Source organism: Petaurus breviceps, unplaced genomic scaffold, assembly GCF_028583685.1.
Source record: "Petaurus breviceps papuanus isolate PSGF00001 unplaced genomic scaffold, PetGlider_PUasm1.0 99, whole genome shotgun sequence".
NCBI lineage: Eukaryota > Metazoa > Chordata > Mammalia > Diprotodontia > Petauridae > Petaurus > Petaurus breviceps.
Genome location: NW_027187465.1, coordinates 24,573,993 through 24,590,128, shown reverse-complemented (window position 1 = coordinate 24,590,128; position 16,136 = coordinate 24,573,993). Strand labels below are relative to the sequence as shown.

General features: G+C 43.6%; 1 protein-coding gene and 1 long non-coding RNA gene across 2 annotated transcripts in view; one reads left to right on the top strand and one right to left on the bottom strand.

The window, feature by feature from the left end:
• Positions 1-4,221: 4,221 nt before the first annotated feature.
• On the bottom strand, positions 4,222-10,648 carry LOC138156357 (uncharacterized). The gene is made up of 3 exons (XR_011167130.1): positions 10,541-10,648; positions 8,852-8,912; positions 4,222-8,766 (listed from the first exon to the last, which is right to left on the bottom strand). It is a non-coding gene; the product is annotated as an uncharacterized lncRNA (long non-coding RNA).
• Positions 10,649-10,679: 31 nt separating this feature from the next.
• CLIP1 (CAP-Gly domain containing linker protein 1) overlaps positions 10,680-16,136 on the top strand; it is a 126,608-nt gene continuing 121,151 nt past the window's right edge. Inside the window, exon 1 of the mRNA XM_069081632.1 lies at positions 10,680-10,887. The gene's annotated coding sequence lies outside the window, so the exon portion shown is untranslated. The remainder of the gene's footprint in view (positions 10,888-16,136) is intronic.

Below are 16,136 nucleotides of genomic sequence, written 5' to 3'. Positions count from 1 at the left end.
ATTAAACAGTGCAGTAGCTATATCCCCTGCCTGGTTCCAATATAGCACATGGAAGATTAGTGAGGCTATTTTGGCCAAGAGTGACCTCACTATGGTCCTTTTAATGGAATAAGTTGGAGCTTAATGTGGATGTGGATGAACTGCTGAGTAGGTGGGGATCGGGGAAGGCAACAGCAAACTCTCTGGTCAAACCCCCAGTTTGTCCATGAGCCCAACATTCCTGTTCCTTTTGTGTTTATTCTTTCCTGATCTTAGTCAGGCAAATAGGAAATTAGCCTATTAGGTAAATGGGTTGGAGAGGGAATTGACCAGAGTAGGACCTTTTGGCTTTGAAAGAGTTATCTGAGATCCCCCGCCCCAGTAACCAGAGTGGAAGAATAACCTGTTTGACCTAGCCCAGAATGGAATGACCTGTCAGCAGAGATATCATGTCCATCAAGGAGCCAGCCCAGCTGAGCAAGGGAGCTACTCATCCCTTGTGATGCTTGCTATGCCCCAAAGGGAGCTTAGTGGGGGTTCCATGAAGAACGAAAAGGACATCCTGGGCCAGGAGTCAGAAGCTGTATTCTGGCCCTGCATAGTCCCCACATGGATGCCTTATACCTTTATTCTTTCAGCTTGTGCTCACTCTCCCCAGGGATCTCATGTATTCAAGTACAGAGTATGTCCAGGTCAGAGGGATGTTTTTATAACTTCCATCCTTACTAAGTAGTATAGTTGGTAGAGTTTCCTACAGTAGGATCCTAATAGGACTTCTGACTTCCTGTCTATTGCTGTTGCCTATGCCTGAAACACTTCCTTTTTACCTCCACCTCTTAGAAACCTCATTTAACTGAAATTCTCAGCTCCCGTTCCACCTTCTTCAAGAAACTTTTTCAGATCTCCCTAACTGTTAACATTCTTTCCTTTCTTAATCATGTTTATGCTTATGTTTGTGTGTCATATTCCCCTGCATAGAAGAATGTAAGCTCCTTGAGGGCAGGGACTTTTAAAAATATTGTCTTCATATCCCTTACACCCAGAAGAGTTCCTTGCATAGAGCTGGTTGGTGGTTGCCCTTCATTCTCAAAGAGGATCAAAATGACATCAGTATGTTGGAGTAAAGGTACAGTGTGTCTGACTGTGGCTCATCAGACCAATGTGATCTCCAAAGGCTCTACCATAGGTCCATATGAACATTTGGAGTGGAGATGACTCTAAATTTGCACATCTGATGTTTCTTTTGAGCTACTGCAATTCTGCTTTGCACATAGGGTATAGCACTTTCTTTGATGAGGGAAAACCATGCTGGGTGGTCCTTTGCCGGTGTCTCCCGTGACTCACAATTGAACCCAAAGTTGTTCAGAGAGACCTTGAGAGTGTTCTTGTATTGCTTCTTCTGACCACCATCTGAATGCTTGCCATGTGTGAGTTTTCAGTAAAATGGTCTTTTAGGTAAATGCACATTTGGCATTTGAACAATGTGGCCAGCCCGTCGTAGTTGCATTCTCTGAAGTACAGTCTGAATGCTTGGCAGTTTAGTTAGAGGAAGGACCTCAGTATCTGGTACCTTATCCTGCCAGGTGATCTTCAGAATCTTCCTAAGACAATTCAAATGGAAGTGACTCAGTTTCCTGGCATGGCACTGGTGGACTGTCTAGCCTTCACAGGAGTATGCCTGTGTAACAATGAGGTCAGCACAACAGCTCTGTAGACCTTCAGTTTGGTAGTCAGTCTAATATCTCTTCTCTCCCACATTTTTTTCAGAGCCTCCCCAACACTGAGCTAGTTCTGGCAATGTATGCATCAACCTGATTTATGTGTACATCCCTGGAAAGCATACTGCCAAGGTAAGCGAATTTATCCACGGCATTTCAAATTTATCCATTTGCTGGTTCCACATATAGATGGTGTAGTGATGGCTGATGGAGAACCTGTTTTTTTTTCTTTTTTTTCCTATTACATTAAAACATATTTATGGGATAAAACAAGCATTTCTATAACATAGTATGATAAAAAGATGATTGTATATGAAACTGCAAATGTACTATGTACAACTTGCTATTCCTTTCAAATATATAACAAAATTATTATATAAATTTCTTTTTTTCTCCTTTTTTTTCCTACTCTCCCCCACCCTGCCCTAGAGATGGCTACCATTAGACACAAATATATATATATATATATATATATATGTAAAATTATTCTATACATACTTCTATTTATCAGTTCTTTCTTTGGATGCAGATGATACTTTTCTTCACATGTCCTTTATAGTTAATTTTGGTATTTATAATAGTTAAAATAACTTAGTCACTCAAAGTCATCTTTGAGCAACAAAATCATGTACCAACTGTCCCTCTACTTGAGTCTTGGCTTGTAGATTTTTCAAGTTAAATAATTTACCATCATGATAAATGCTGGAGAGGATGTGGAAAAATTGGAACACTAATGCATTGTTGGTGGAGTTGTGAACTGATCCAACCATTCTGGAGAGCAATCTGGAACTATGCCCAAAGGGCTATAAATAAGTGTATACCCTTTAACCCAGCAATATCACTTCTAAGGTTATATCCCCAAATGATCATAGAAGTGGGAAGTGAACCTGTATGTACAAAACTATTTATAGCAACTCTTTTTGTAGTGGCAAAGAATTGGACATCAACGGGATGCCCATCAATTGGGGGAATAGCTGAACAAGTTGTGATATATGAATGTAATGAAATACTATTGTGCTATAAGAAATGAGGAGCAGACAGACTTCATAATAACCTGGAGAGACTTAAATAAACTGATGTTGAGTGAGAAGAGCAGAACCAGGAGAAATTTGTACACGATTACAGACACATCCTATGTGTAATGACTAACTTTGATAGACTAGGCTCCTCTCAGCAATGTAAGGTTATAAGACAACTCCAAAGGACTCATGATGAAAAGAGATATCCACATCCAGAGAAAGAACTATGGAGTTTGAATGCAGATTGAAGCAAACTATTTGTTCTCTTTCTTTTTTTTTTTAATTTTGTTTCCTCTTTCCCATTGTTCATTCCATTGGTTATAATCCTCCTTTACAACCTGACTAATATTTAATGTGAAAGTATTTGTAGATCCTATATTTGATTGCAAGCTGCCATGGGCTGGGGCAGGGTGGGAAGGAGGAGGAGAGGGAGGGAAGAAATTTGAAAGTGAAGGGATTGTGGAACTGAATGTTGTAAACTAAAAATAAATAAATATTTTTAAAAAGCTAAAAAAAATTTACCGTCAGCGGGATAGCTGGCCTCGATGCTGTTTTCATCCTTATTAAAAGCATCTGACAATTTTGCTGAATAGGCTAAAAAGCACACAGCCTTGTTTCACTCTATTGATGACTGGGAAAGTGTGAGAGCATCAGCCATTATCTGGAACTTGGGCAAACATGCCAGCACTTAATAAATGTTTGTCAGATTAGGTTAGTCTTTATACTGATTGATTTAATCATTTAGTATCACATGCAATGAAAACTCAAAATTCTTACCACCAATTTTTAGGAATGAAAGAGATTCAATATTTTTCTCACCATTCTTTTAAAACTTGGACACAGTATGGAAAACTTTTGGTTTAGGAATCTTGTAGAATTCTGGCTCTTAGCTACTCTCCATGTTATTTTCTCTTTGCAATAGTATAAGCCCTGGTCACAGGGACTTGGGTGGCCCAAGATATTGAGATATATTTAGAGAGACAAGATCTATGATCTGGATTGCTCCATTACACATGTCCAAGGGGAACGTGATTTCCTGCTTTTGGTGAAGTAAGAAGGCTGTGGTCAGGCATTTCCTTCTCCTATCTTCAAAAGTGTTATTTGGTTAGAATCCTATCTGTAGGCGCCCGGCCAGGTGGCTCAGCGAGTAAGAGCACCGGTTCCAGTGTTGGGACGACCTGGAGATCGAATCCTGGGCTCGGACACTCAGCACCACACCCAGAAATAACTGGCCGTGTAACCTTGAGCAAGTTACTTAACCCCGATTGCTTAATTTAAAAAAAAAACAACAATATTCCTTAGAATCCTATCTGTACATAAGATATTTGTAGTCTGGGTTATGATGCTTTTTAGGGGTTCAGGACAAAATTTACTTCACTTTTTCACTTCCGAGGAGAAGATAATAACTTACTGTTAGCCTGCTTAGCTCCCTTCCAGAAAAACACTTGTTAAACAAAAGACATTCATGAATAGTGAGCAAATATATTTATTCAAGCAAGCTGTAAAACAGAAACTGGGGAAGTTATACAGACTAGGTTAGACAATGGTATACATAAAAGCAAATGGGTTCATCAGCCTGGAAGTAAGATAAAATCTCAGCTCAACCAAGAGGAGAGCCATCTCACCCTAGTAGTCACTTTTCTCTGGGTTGCAAATGATCAGGAATCACATTCCTCTAGAGGCAAGCAGGATCACCACACTGTCCTTGAGGAAGCTGCCAATCTGCCTGAGGCTGAAGTGTTCCATATTTTAAATAATTATTTTTAAACATAGTAATTAGAGTAAGACCTTTGATCAGAGTTAAAATGTTGATAAGCGGAGTTATTTTTTAATATTATTTAAACATGTATGTTTTACACCCTCATCTTCCCCTTTTGGTCCTCTATTAATCAGAGGCAGCTTTATGTAATAAACCAGTCCTGAAGCTGGGGAAGCCTGGATTTGAGTTCTCCCTTTGATACATAATGTCTGTGAGATCCTGGGTGAATTACCATATTAGTGCTCTAAGCCAGAGGGATCATATTGCCTCTGCAGCCAGAACCATATTAAAATGTAATTGGGAAACAGTGCTTGTAAAAAATATTTTATTGCTTTTCCCAATTATACGTAAATACAATTTTAACATTTTTTTAAATTTTGAGCTCCAAATTCCTCCCTTCTACCCCACAAATGGTAAGTGATTTTATATAATTCATAATAAAATAGGTTATACATGTGCAATCATGCAAAACATATTTATATATTAGTCATATTGCAAAAGAAAATAGACAAAAAATCCACAAAAAATAAAGTGAAAATTTTCATACATTGATCTGCATTTGGATTCCATCAGTTCTTTTTTGGAAGGTGGATAGAATTTTTCATCATGAGTCCTTTGGAATTGTCTTGGATCATTGTATTGCTGAGAATAGCTAAGTCACTCACAGCTGATCCTCATAGAATATTGCTGTTGCTGTGTACAATTTTCTCCTGGTTCTGCTTACTTCACTTTGCATCATTTCATGTAAATCTTTCCAGGTATTTCTGAAATCATCCTGCTTGTCATTTCTTTTTTTTTTTTTAAGCAATTGGGTTTAAGTAACTTGCTCAAGGTTACACGGCCAGTTTTTTCTGCGTGTGGTGCTAAGTATCTGAGCCCAGATTTGACCCTCAGGTCATCCTGACACTGGAGCTGGTGCTCTTACTCGCTGAGCCACCTGGCCGCCCCTAAGCAATTGGGGTTAAGTAACTTGCTCAAGGTTACACGGCCAGGTGTTTCTGGGCGGGTACTAAGTGTCTGAGCCCGGATTCGAACCCAGGTCATCCCGACACTGGAGCCGGTGCTCTTACTTGCTGCACTACCTGGCCGTCCCTTGCTTGTCATTTCTTATGGCACAGCAGTATTTCAGTATAATCATATACCACAAGTTGTTCAGCTATTCCCCCAATTTATGGGCATCCCCTCAATTTCCAATTATTTTCTACCATAGAAGAGCTGCTATAAATATTTTTATACAAATAGGTCCTCCCCATCCTTTCCTAATGATATATTTGTGATACAGACCTAGTAGTGGTATTGCTGGATCAAATTGTTCAGGTTTTTGGGCATAGTTCCAAATAGCTCTCCAAAATGGTTAGATCAGTTCAAAACTCCACCAATTTTCCCACATCCCCTCCAACATTTATTATGGAAAGCATCAGTGTTGAAGGTGTTGTGAAAAATAGGCACACTAATACTTTTTTTTTGTTTGTATTTTTTGGAGGGCAATTGGGGTTAAGTGACTTGCCCGAGGTTGCATGGCTAGTTTTTGTGTGTGTGAGTTAAGTGTCTGAGGCCAAATTTGAATTTGGGTCCTCCTGACTCCAGGGCCGGCACTTTATTCACTGCACCACCTAGCTGCCCCCAAAAAAACCCAGATCTTTTTTTTTTGGAGGGTAGTTGGGGTTAAGTGACTTGCCCAAGGTCACTTGGCTAGTTACACTAATACATTTTTGATGAAATTATGATATGGTACAACGATTTTGGAAAGCAATTTGGAATTATGCAAATAAAGTGACTAAAATGTCTATACCCTTTGAACCAGAGACTCTATTACCAGGTTTATACCCCAAAGAAGCCATTGATAAGAAAAAAAAAATCTCTGTATATTCCAAGCTATTTGTAGTAGTACTTTTTGTGATAGTTAAGAATTGAAAACAAACTAAATGCCAATCAGTTGGGGAATGCAAAAAACAAAATTGCAGTCTAAAAATGTAATAGAATATTTACTGTTGCATATATGTACATATACATATATAATAGAATATTTACTGCTATACGAAATATGTGTGATGAATGCAGAGAAACATGGCAGGAGCTATATGAACTGATGTAGAGTGAAGTAAGCAGAAACAAGAACCAAGAAAACAATGACACCACACTGCAACAATGTAAATGGAAAAAACAATGACATGTCCCCAACTTAAAAGGAAATGTAACCATATTAAAAAGATGAAAAAGGATTCAGAATGAAGAGATATGAGAAGACATCCCAAACTCACTCCTTCTTGGAACTGGAATGTTTACAGATGTTACACATCATACATGTTTTTGGACTTTTTCAATATATTGATCAGTTCTGCTGATTTTTTTTCCTCTCCAGAAAATACTACTTGTCATATGGGATGGTTCTCCGAGAGAGGAGAGGGAGAGATACTAAGGAAACTTTGGTGATGTAAGAAACAGAAAATGTCAATAAAAACTTATTTTTAAAAATAGAATTGGGAAATCAATCAGTAAACATTTAAGTGCCTTCTATATGTCAGGCACGGTGCTAAGTGCTGCAAATACAGAAAGAAGCAAAAACTGTTCCTACCTTCAAGAAGCTTACAATCTAAGTTAAGCAGATGTAGGGGGGAAGAAAAGAACAGAAGAGTTAAAAAAATGGGGATGGAGAAATGAAGAGAAAAAGGTATTTGAGTATGACTAGGCATCCCCCAAATCCAATCTTAGACTTCATTAAGAGAGCTGTGCTGTCTAGAAGGAGGATCATTGTTATTCCACTGAACTCTGAATTGCTCAGACCACCTATGCAGAATGGTGTTTACTTTAATTTTAGGAAGGATTTTAGGTGGAAAGTGTCCAGCATGGGACAATTGGGATGCTCAAGTGCCTCAAGACCATGACTTCTGAGGATCAATAGGAAGACTTAGGATGTTTGGTCTGGCTAGGAGAAAATTTAGGAAGGATGTGATCACTGCTTTCAAGTATTTGAAGGGCTGTCCTTTGGAAGAGGGATTCAATTTGTTCTGATTGACCCAAGAGGCCAGAACTATAAATCAGGAGTGGAGGCTTCAGAGAGGCAGATTTCTAATAGGTCTCAGGAAAAATCCTCCCCCAAATCCTCCCAGAGTGGAATGAGCTGCCTTGGTAGGTTCCCACTCACTGCAGGTCCTCAAATGAAGGCTGGTTGACAACTTGTTATCAGCATCATATCATAATAAAGGAGATTCTTGCTCAGGTCTGCGTTGGACTGGATGGCATTTGACTTTTCTACTAGTTCTAAGATTTAGTGATTGTAGTGGAGTGTGATAGAATGACACTAACATTTGTGTCATTGCATGCCTATCGGTTAGAAAAGAAGGTTTTGTGTGTGTGTGTGTGTGTGTGTGTGTGTGTGTGTGTGCGCGCGCGCTTGTGCTGGGTTTGGGGGAAATTGGAGGGGTCTTAGGAGATGATACAAGGAATTCTGAACAAGGGTTTAGGTAGCCTGATTTCTAAATACTGCCATTACTTAGGGTATCACCCTAATCCTACTGCTTCTGAGGAAGTTGGATTAGCATCACTACATAAGTTGAATTATTAAGGAGTGGAATTGTCTCAGAAACACATGATCTCATAAAGATGAGCAGTGGGGAGAAAAGGCAGCAAATGAAGAAGCTGCTAAGCCCTGTTCCTAAATTCATGAATTTCCAAAGCATTCCCACATCTACCCACCCATTTTCTCTTCATTCATCTTATGCTATGTGGACTCTGGTTGGTCAGAGCAGCCCCAATGCTTTGAGAAGGGTCAGCAATGGGGTCACCCTCCTGATAATTCCCTTGTACTGGGGCACAGGATGAAGCGGGAGACTCCCTTATCCAGCACTTAAGAGTTGCAAATCCTGGGTGCTTGCTGACAGCTGCAGATTCCTCCCAGAAACTGGGAAGCTGCTGGTGTTGCCATGGTCTATGGGAGTGTAATGCCGGCTGCCTTCTGTGCCTCCAGCTCTGAGCCAAGCTGTGGCTGAGGGTTTTCCTCCCTCCCCTCTTGTCACTTTCAAAGGCTTTCAAGGGAGGCCCCTTAGGGAGAGAAGGAAGGAAGGATATTAAGCAGGGCTTCAGTCCAAGTGGCTGACACTGATAAAAGAGGCTTTTCTGAAATCAACAGGGTAAGTCTCTGGGCTTGTTTCAAGGGATTTCTCCTCCTCTGCTTTTCCGATGGTCTCATAAGGGTAAGAATGATTCAGCCTCAGTCTGAAAGGCTGGGCAGCTCCTTTTAACAGTGCTGAACTGGTTGATTCCTCCTAATTCCTACTGTGGTTGGAGAGCCCTGGAAAAGAATATGAGATATAATCACACCGATCCCCTCACTTGGGGCTCCAGGCCTGGGTTATCTTGGAGTTTGATTCGCTCACCTTCCCACTCTGCCTCCATTAAAAATCTGTTATCATACCACCAGAGCACAGCATTTTAGCTCTGCAAGGGATAGATATAATGAAATGGTGAGGACAGCTACCAGCAATAGAAACCATGGTATATGTGTGTGCAAACAAAGACCCAGGAGAAGCTGGGAAGGGAAGAAAGGGAGAGAGTGAAAGAAGGGGTTGGGGAGTGATGCGGGGGAAGAGACTATAGAAAAAGACAGTGGACAGAGATGGAGGAAGGTTGAGAAAGAAGGGGGCTTGAGAAAGCAAGGGTAAAGAGAGGAAGGAGAGGGAAAGGGAGAGAGAGAGAGGAAGAGGAAAAGAGTGAAAGAGACAGAGACAGAGAGAGAAGAAAGGGAGGGAGGAAGGGAGAGAAAAAGGGAGAGGGGGGAAAGAGAGAGAGAGAGAAAGAGAGAGGGGGGAGGGAGAGAGAACAAGAGAGAAAGGGGAAAGGGTCTGAGGAGTATCAAGATGGGAGAGAATGTAGAATGTTAGGGAGACAGAAAAGGGAGCTGGGGAGAAAGAAGTGGGGGAGCTAGGAATACAGGAGAGAGAAGGGCACTAAGGATGAAAGGGAAAACAGAGTTAAGCGAATCAAAAGAAACAAAACAGAGAGAGAAAAATAGATTTGGAGAGACAGGAAGCAAGAAATATAGAAAGAGAGATAAGAAAGCAGAAGAGACACACAGAAAAGATAGAAGCAGAGAGAAATAGAGACAGAAAGAAGATCGAGATAGAAATAAGAAACAGAGACTGAGTAGTTCCAGACTGACTTACAAAAATGAGACTGAGGAAGCAGGTAGAATAAAATCAAGAAATGGGCTGGAGGAAAGAGGGTGAGAAAGGCTGTGAAGCATCTGGGAGAGGGAAGGAGAGAGGCAGGAAGAGGTTGGGGGGTGGGGTGATCAGAAGGTAGAGAGCAAGGGTAAGGCAGATAAAGAAGAAGCCTGTCTGGCTGGCTGGTGGGAGGGAAGGAAAGAGACACAGACACAGATTCACAGACAGAAAGACAGACACATATATCCACAGATACAGATGCTCAGTCACATATAGACACAGTCAGACAGAGACCCACAGGCACACACATACACAACCAGCCAGCCAGAGATACACAAGCACACACACAGATTCACAGACAGATAGACACATGTACCAGACAGATGCTCAGCCACATACAGACACACACAGAGACAGAGATCCACAGGCACACACATACACAACCAGACAGACTCAGTCAACCATACAAAGACACCCACACAAAAGCAGACACAAAGACACAAGATGCCCAGACACACAGACACAGCTCTACACAGGCACACACATACACAACCAGCCAGACACAGATACACAAGCACACACACAGATTCACAGACACATGTAACAGACAGATGCTCAGTCACAGCCACATACAGACACAGAGAGAGAGAACCACAGGCACATCTAGCCAGACTCAGACAACCAGACAGATACACAAGCACAGACACCGATACACAGGCACCACACAAAGGCAGACCCACGGACACAGGATGCCCGGACACACAGACAGCCACACACACACACACACACACACAGCTGCTCAGACAGCCACACACCCAAACACAGATACAGACCCACGGCCAGACAGATCCACAGACACACAGATTCCCAGCCAGACAAGCACACAGATACCCAGACGCTCACACAAAGACAGACGGACGCACGCACGGCAGCCACACGCCAGGCCAGGCGGCCAGGCAGGCTGGCGCGGCCCCTTTAAGAGGGGCGGGGCCTCGCGTCACGCTCGCCCTCCTCGGCGCCCCGCCCCGCCGGAGCTGAGACTTCGCTGAAGGCGCGCGGAGGAGGCGGCTGCGCCGCGGCTGCTGCTGCTGCAGTGACTGACTGACTGACTGACTGAGCGAGCGGGGCCGTCGGCTGAGGCGGCGCCTGAGCCCGGGGAGGGCGGCACGGCTGCGGCGGGAGGGGAGAGCGCGGCCCGACAGGTGGCGGCGGCGGCGAGGAGCCTTCTCGACCCGGCGCGTCCAGTCCCGGTGAGCCCGGCGGCGGCCCCGCGGCCTCCTTCCTTCCTCCTCCTCCTGCCCCCCCTCGTCGTCCTCGTCCCCTCCCTCCCTGGGCCTCCGGGCGAGGCCGCCGCAGCGGGCCCGGCCTGGCCCCCTCCCTCCTCGCTGCCGGCGGCGTCCTGTCAGCCCGGGGCGGGGGCCTCGTCCCCCTCCTCCGCTGCCTCCTCAAGATGGAGGCGGGCGGGCTGCGGGGCGGCCTCTCCCGCCCGGCCGCGCCGGGTGACCCTGCGGGGGGCGGGGGTGGGAGGCGCGCCCGGCTCGGCCCGGGTCCCGGCGGGCTGTTGACCCCGCGGCCCCTCGGGGCGGGCCGAGCCCGAGTCACCTGAGGATTACTCAGCTTCTTGGCCCCGGCGGCGGCCGTGGCCTTGAGCCGGTGTCCCTGGCGCTGCCCGGCCCCCTGCCCGAGCCTCGGTGGCTTGGGCCGGCGCGGCCTCAGGAGGCCGGCCCGGCTGACCCCGGGGCCTTGGGTCACTTCTGTTTTTCTGATTCTCGAAAATAGCCCGGGCTCCAGTAATGTGACCCTTGTGCTCGGCTGGGCACCGGGCGCGGAGCAGCCGATGACAGCGGCTCGGGAGGCATTTATAACGTAGCATTCCCCCCGCCCAAAATCAGAACCCCAAACAAACCTGACTTTGGGGAGTAAACTGGCGGTGACCCGTCCCTTCGTGCATCCCTCCCCCCTGCCCCTGGCGGCGGTCCAGCCTCCTCCCTGGGCCACCTCTCCGAGTGGAGGAATGAAGCAGCAGATGCCAGGAGCCGCCGGCTTCTCCAACAATCACAACTTGGGTTTGCGCTCTTGTTGGGGGAGGGAAGCCGAGGAGGAAACTCTGCTGCAAGCCTTGTTTTCCCCGGAGGTTCCCCCTCCACCCCCGCCCCCCAGATCCTCCCGAGGTAAAGGCTCTGAGATTCTGAGTGTCTTTGGTACCTTCTGACCCGGGCTCCTTTGGCTTTGGAAGACCAGAGCAGCTCAGCTCCGGCCCAAAGGGGAGGAAGTGACTGTCAAGGACTTAATTTTGCAGGCTCTAGACAAGGGTCGGGTTTCTTTCTAGGACACTACACCGGGGTAGGAAAGGACGGTAGAACTCGGAGCAGGAAATCTGCCCAAAGGATAAACTGCAGTTCCTTCAACAGAGTTTGAGCCCTTTTTTTAAATGGGCTATGTGCGGTGATGAATGCTGTCAAATAGCTTTTAGCCTCGTGTAGCAATTGGCTAGAACTGCCCAGGCCCTAGGGTGATTAAAAAAAAAAAAAGCCAACCAAACTCCTCCCCCCCCACCCCTTTTTTTGTCTTATAGGGAATGAATAGGGATTTAAAGATGAACCGCTGAAATTTCTTTGATTCATTTGGTGTTTTTGTGTTCTGGTATTGCTGTCCTTTCATGTATGTCCTTTTTCTCCAAGTAGACTGTAATCTGATTGGGGAGGTAGGGAGAATCTTGTCTTCTCTCACCTTGTATCACTTCAGTATCTAGCCACTGGCTGGGCTCATCGAAGTCATTCAGGAAATTTTAATTGGCTGATTGAAAATGGGCCTAGTATTTGTTATAAAACAAACAGTGTAAAAAATGAGTAACAATTTTGTCCCTCACTGTTGCCATTGCAGCCAGGTTAGTTCAGCTATCCCTTTTTTGAGGAGTAATTTAAGTTGTAAGTTATTTTTAAATGTATCTTGAGAACTGTGGTGCCAGATATCGTTCCCTTTTGCTCCTTCCCGCCCCCCACCCCCCCATCAGTAAATTTGCCTCCTTTAGGTTTAGTCTGCCACCACCTTCCCTTGGCTTCTCTTTGGGGAAGGAGACAGATTCATTCCCGTCTCAGCCATTAAAAAATAGTACCTAATACTCCTCAGGCTATTTTTAAAAGGTTTGCTATTATTTATTACTGTAAGGATCTGAGATTTTTGCAGTATAGGGACTTCCTTCCCTTGTTTAGTAGGTGGGTCTTTGAGAATTGCAGGAAAAAACCAAACATTGACCTGAGAGATAGGTCTTAGAATTTTAGAATTGGAAGGGATCTCAGAAAACCTTTTATTTCAATCGCTACATAAAGGTCTACCTGCTCTGCTTTAACACTTAGGGAAGGAAAATTTATGGTAGAATGACAACAAAAACCGAGGCAGGGTGTTTCAGCGGCATAAGAGTTGGATTTGGAATGAGAGGATGTAGATTTGAACCCTGACTTTTCTGTTTATGTGCTATGTGACCTGGTGCAAATCATCCAACCGCTGTGGGTCTCAGTGTCTTTATTTGTAAAAATAAAGGAGAAATGTTCGCTAAATAACCTTCAAGGACTCTTCCAGATCTAAATCTTTGATTCTATGAACAATTTCAATGTCACAAAGGGCTTTGTTGTTGTTCTGTCATGTCCAACTCTTTGTGACCCCATTCGGGGTTTTGTTGGCAAAGATACTGGAGCAGTTTGTCATTTCCTTCTCTAACTTACTTTACAGGTAAGGAAACTGAGGCACACAGGGTTAAGTGACTTGCCCAGGTTTGCACACACAGGTAGCAAGCATCTGAAGCCAGATTTGAATTTAAGAAGTTGAGTCTTCTGATTCCATATAAATAAATCTACTATTATATTCTTGGTTGATGGCCTTTTTCAAGCTGTTTTTTTTAATGACTTAGTGCAAATATAGCAGACCACTGTTTTAAGGTAGTTCAGGAAATCTGGCTCTGCCAAGGTGTAATGGGAATGCAAATTTGGAAGATCTTCCCTGCCCCTAGGCTAAAATGCACCTGAAGCCTGGGGAAGGAGGCTTGTTTTTCAGTAGATACTTCTTGATTGGCCAGTGAGTCAATAAGGTTGTTACATTCTCTGAGCCAGGAGAAGGCTATATAAGCCCTGATGTGTAGCTTTGTTTTGGGACTCACTTTGAGAAGTGTTCTGTGATTTGATCTGAATTCTGGGAAGCCGTTGTTGAGAGTCCCCCGGCTTTGAAAAACCCAGATGTGGAAACCCAGATGTTGACTGGGTATGGATGTAATGGTTGGACAGTTTGGAAATCTGTCTACTTGATCTGTTTCTGTCTTGATAATTCTGCCTGTATGCTTTGAAGTTCGGGGTGCTGACCTTTTTCCCCTGAGCAAGGTAAACGATATATGTCTGACTGACTAAAGTAAGCTTGTTAACCCATTTTGAGTTGCTTTCCTTTAACAAAGCAGATCCAAGAACCTGTGTGAGCAGCCACCCTGGGGACGCTGGGGTGTTTGCTGCTACATTGCCTTTACAGTAGTTTCAGTATTATCACAAAGTGATGAAATGTGAATTAAATTCTACTTTTACTTGAGATGGATATAGTGTGTTTGTCTGGTTCAGGTAGCTGGGTGAAATTCAGTTCAACACGCTTTTCTCAAGAGCTTATTATGATCTGGGTAACTAGGTGTAGTGCCTAGATTTCAGGGGAGACTAGAGGGTTCAAAAGAGCAGAAGTGATCAGGGAGTGCAATCTAGCCTGCGCAAAGGTGTGGAGATTGGGTTTACCAATTTGCCTGTCTGGCTGAGTGTGCTGGGGGAATAAACTGGAATAAGTCCATTAATGTAGGTTAAGGGCATAGTGACATGCTAATTTCCCCCTTGTCCAACAGGACTCTTTTTGTTTTTAAATTGTCTTTGGCCTCTGGATAGAAAAACTGCTGAATCTTTTTTCTATTAGTCAACCTTTGTAGGAATGATTGGAGAAAAGAATTTTGCTGGGGGAAGGGGAATATTTAATCTTCTCTTTATGTGGGGGAAGAGTCCCTGCAGAAAAAGAAACTGGGTAAAATACAGCTTACTCAGAAGAATGACAGTTTCCAGCATCCTCCCTTGCCAGTTCTTGTTCTAGTTAAGGGAGTAAATTAATTTCAGGTTACTCTGCATGAATCTTCTTAGTTTGGAGAGAGTAAAAAATATTTGTGATTGGACAGAGGGATAGAATGCCCTCTTCCCTTTTTCTGATAGTGGCTACATCTGATATAGCCCAGGATATATGTGAAGTAAACAAAGGGGATAAGGTACTGTTTAGGAAATGTCATTTATCTTCTCTTCTTTAGTAACTGGTCAAATCCCAGTTAAAGCTCAGGTCCAAGACATTAAATCTAGTTCAAATTTCTTTCCTTTTTTTTTGGAGGGGGGAGGGCAGGGCAGTTTGGGTTAAGTGACTTGCCCAAGGTCACATAGCTAGTTTTGTGTTGAGGTCCGATTTGAACTCAGGTCCTCCTGACTCCAGGTCCAGTGCTCTATTCACTGCACCACCTAGCCTCCCCAAGTTCAAATTTCTTGCCTTTTTTCAGGCTTGGCTTTTTTACCTCTTAAAATAAACCTTTGTGTTACAAGGACATTTGTTTGTCCCTGTTTGATGTTTATCAATCAAGCTTTCTGTCCTCCAGAGGAAATGCAAATCTTTTGTAACCACAAGACAGAGGGGGATTTATGCAGCTGTGATGTAGGTTGATATATCTTGGTAGAAATCTACCATCCAGCCTAACTTGTCTTCCTCTCCTACAGAAACTAAGTCCTGGATCTAGGTCCCACTCTTAATAAAGAAAATTCCTCTTTTACTTCTGAGAAGATAAGCATTTTAAGCAGAAGCAATTATATTTGGTTGCTTGGAAGTGATAGTCATTTTACAGATGTAAAGACAGTAGGAGCACTTGTCAATAGGGCATTACATCTTCTTTGCCCCCTGCACTCTGAGGGAGGATCACAGGACTCTTCCATCTGACTTGCAGCTAAAACTTTCTATTTGTGTTTTCTCTACAGTTGGAAAGTAAGCTTATTGACAATAGAGACTGTCTTTTCTGTTTGTATTTCCTGCTCTTAGCATGCTGATTTGCACGTAGTAAACTTAGCAAATGCTTTATTCATTCATTTTAAAAATATGAATATTTCCTTGGTATCTATGCCTTGACTATATTTGTGAGAGAGAAGCAATTGCAGGGGTTTAGGGGGTGATACAACCTATTATTTTCATTGTGGATTAAAGAAAGTCTATGAAAAGGTTGTATATTCCCTCAGCATCTTATAATTGTTCCTAATTTGAAAAATGTACTGGTTAAAGTACTTTGACACAGGATGCTTAGAATTGGGATGTGGGTGCTTTATAGAAGATGGGACTATAAAGTAGATAGATTTTTTCTTTAAATAATTTTTTATTGATTTTTTGGTTTGTTTTTTAATATCACCAGAATTTCTCTGTGTCCTTCCCTTCACCCCACCCCGGAGAGCCATTCCTTATT